The sequence below is a fragment of the Apteryx rowi genome, unplaced genomic scaffold (assembly GCF_003343035.1).
Source record: "Apteryx rowi isolate R43461 unplaced genomic scaffold, aptRow1 scaffold_239, whole genome shotgun sequence".
Taxonomy (NCBI): Eukaryota; Metazoa; Chordata; class Aves; order Apterygiformes; family Apterygidae; genus Apteryx; species Apteryx rowi.
This window is the reverse complement of record NW_020448741.1, coordinates 511,613-515,430: the sequence shown is the minus strand read 5'-3', so window position 1 is coordinate 515,430 and position 3,818 is coordinate 511,613.

Sequence of the window (3,818 nt, the reverse complement as noted above, 5' to 3'; positions counted from 1 at the left end):
TGATTTGTTTGTGGGTTAAAAGAGCAATATCTGAAATTGCACAAAAATGCCTTCAGACCCAGGGGCACAGGATTAGAAAAGGGGTCTTGGGTCATTAAATCCTGTCTCCTGATACTGAGGATACACACACCATTTAGCTGATTTCACAAATCAGTCAGGCTCCTTCTTAAAGTCAGTTAGTTTTTTTTCCCCCACTACACCAACCAAAAGGTTGCTTTCCAAATTTTTAGTTCTATAAATTTAATTATTATTTTAATAATAAAGCCTGAATGTTTGAACCCATCATCAGTTTATATTCATTTATTATTATACCACCACTATCTTTCAGCTAGATGAAATTCTTTTTTTTTCCTTTCTGGTGCATAATGTCTGATGTATTTTTAAAGCATAATCACTTTTGCTACATAATCTTCAATTTTCTGTCTTTCAATATTCACTAGTAAGACAGATTTTCCAGCTTCTTTGTTATGAAAGTAGGCCTTAGCACAAGATCTGTTTTCATTTATATCTTCAGTATTGCAGAAGCATTGTGCATGAGGTTCTGTGTGAAGTCTCACTGGTGCACTGTGCCAGTGTCTACTGGAAATACCTTGTCTGAGGCAAGGGTCATATTTGATTTCTCCATGGCCACAGCACTTTAGTGGCTCCTACTCACACCATGATTAACTAAATAATTTTTTTTCATGAGATGTAACTTTTGGCTGAGGAGCACCTAGGTTTAATCTCTCTTTGATATAAATTTTGTATCTTTCTTTGTGGCAGGCAGCTTCTGGAAGACAGACACTTCCAAAACATGATACTTTATGACAACATGCCTATTGAATGGTTTTGAATTTTCTGTTTTATGACAGCAGCCTGCTGAATCTTTTTGACAAAAAATCCATAATCATAGAATTCTACTTTTTTGATGTTGGCGTAAAGCTGTCTTTTCTTCTYTCTGTTGTCCTTTCTGGTGATTATCCTATTTTCTCTTTTCCTTTATGACCTCCTGAATGCCATTTTCATTTTTCTTTGAACTCCAGTCTGAGATCTTAGCAACAATTTGCCTCCTCTCTCTTCTTCTCCATCATGACCTCAAACTCTTGTCTGCACACCATCACCTCCAGGTCTTATATCTTCACTGCTGCTAACTTTCTTATGTAAATACTGTGCTTAAATGAGCTCTGCCAGCAGTATCTACTGTGGGGTAAGTAACTCCTTCACTGCATTTTGCAGATTCTGCAGTCAGGCCCTTTCATTATCTCCTACGTTCTTCAGCCCATCGGGCTCAGTAGCTATCCTGTTTAAAGAACGCAAAGTAGGAAAAATGTTCTCTATGTGCTGTCCTGTACTTTTTCACTAGGTTGATGTCTAGATTCAATCTTTTGCCTAGATCAGCCATGCCCTCATTTYGGCTTTAATAATTGTTCTCTATCTGTGACTAAAGACAGAGACCTCTGTTCCACTCAGTGCTGCAGATTAGTATTCCCCAGACCTCCAGCAAAGTGGATGTTATATGTTGTCATAATCACAGAAACTGAAAACAGCAAGTTCTAAAATCAAAATACACATGAAAAAGCCTGAAATTCAATTCTAATATCTCATGCACCAAGATGTCAATTTCCTGTTTTTGAAGGTCAGTTCTGATTTTGATTTAATGAGTATTGTTTTTTCTGTGATTTCAACTCAATAGGTATTGTGTTTTTTTTCTTGAAACCAGCAAGCTGATGACGTAGAAGAAAAATGCTTTATAATAAATCATAATGAACGTGGATATTCCCCTCTGAGGATACTTGTAGCAAACTGCAAAGACTCACAGAAAACTTTTTGTTTTACATTTTGTAACTAAAGGTCCAACCYGGCAGCATTTTTAAGGAACATTCTAAGGACTCTCACATTATTGCTTACCAAACTGGCTTATGAAATACAGTATTGACTGTAGTCTTAACTCAGTATTCCATGAGTCATAGGTAAAAATGTGGTTGCACTTGCTCTGAACAAAAAAACTCCCACTTTCCAACTACTTTGAAATCATAGAGTTCAGTTCATTTGGGTGGTATCTCTTCAGAAGATGCAATAAGATGGCTTTAAAGGTGCACTTCTCTTGCACTTCACCCCACACTGAACAGACAAGTGAGGCTGGTCTGAGAAACCTGAAGTTGTTCTGTATAGAGCAAGTAGTGTCAGCCTAGTCACAAAGAGGATTTACACAGAGCTTTTAAATGCTTTCCTTCTTACATTTCAGTAATGTTTACTCTAAATTCAGGAAATAATTAGTTTTAACTGTTCATGCTGTAAAGATGGCACTTGAATCCATATTTTGCATTCCTCAGAGCACAGCCCAAGGTAGTGAATCTGTCTATATTTCTTTGCATACCTTGTGCTTTATGCTTACAAGAAAGAATTTAAGAACCACCTGTCAAACATCCACTAAGCTTAACATAAAGTWCTCAAACCTAAAACAAAAAAGCACTTTCAGTTCAATTTCAGCTTAGCATGACACAATAAAAAATTGTAGCCAAAGTTAATATATAAGGAATGTGATTATAAACGTCATGAACAGGTAGGGAGATTTTATACAATGGGTACATTCTGCAGGATCATCCAATGCTTAGGAGGTCATAAAAGACTGGTTTACAGTGCTTACTCCAATTTTTCCAATACTGCAATATTTCTTATGTGGGAGCTCTTTTGTTCCTCAGTGGTGTGGAAACATCTTTCTCAGACCACTGTGCACATTTCAGTGCTGCCAAATACTGCTGAGGTGCCCTTACTGTCACATCAAGATTACTGTCTGGTTGAGGCATTTCAGGGCACAAGTTTTAAGGGGAGACCATATCAAAAGCTGCAGAACAAAGTGAGACATGCAAGACATGGGATTCTCAAGCAAACATTCAGTTTTCTATTCATTTCAACAACACTAGCCGAGAAGCAAAAAAGTAGTTTTGCCTGTCTGTACAAGAATTTTTAAAGTGGTTTAATTTGTTTTATGAAAATATTCCTCTTAAACCTAGTCTACTGCTCAGAACTCAGTATAATTTTAGAATGAATGCATGCAGTTATCTGTATTTGCTGTTCTGACTGGGCATTTCATTTATGTGTCATTCAATACTTTGTTCCAGTGATTGAAATGTCAAGTTACCTATGTATCCCATGTGCCTGGTAAAACAACTACTTTGATTGGATATTTTTAAGGGTTCCTCTGTGAAATAGGTGGTGCAGTACTTTTGACTATGTTTGTCTGCTGAAATATCAGTAAGAGATCACCCAACTCTTTTTAGGTCTATTCAAATACCAGTCTTTGCTTTTATTTTTCCACCATGCTTTTTACCACTTCCAGTATCTATCTTTACATTATCTACATTAATCATAGTGTGGAAAATATTATTTAAATTTACACTCAGAACTCCCACAACTCCATGTCCTAAGCGTTTTCTCTTCTCCTAATTTGTATTTAAAGATACTAAGAGTTTTGAGGTTCTTAGTTAGTACAGTAAGTACAGGTTAGAAATAACTAGATGTGCAGCCAAGATAGGTGGATGGATAGCACATAACTAGTAGGGAAGAAAAATATGAGACAAAAAGGGTATTCTGATATTATGAAAAGTCAAATAGTTTTGGATGGAATTATCCAATATCAAAGAAAAAATAGTTAAAAAGATAGAAAACTTTGAAATATTGTTTATGTGTTTGAACAGCTCTTTAATTTCTTTAAATAAATATAACAAAAATATATTTTCAYTTGACTAGACAGAAAAAGCTAAAGTTCTGATTTTTTAAGGTTTAAAATATCTTTGTGACTAAGCAATTGTTGGACCTTTAAAGTAAAATTAGCTCAT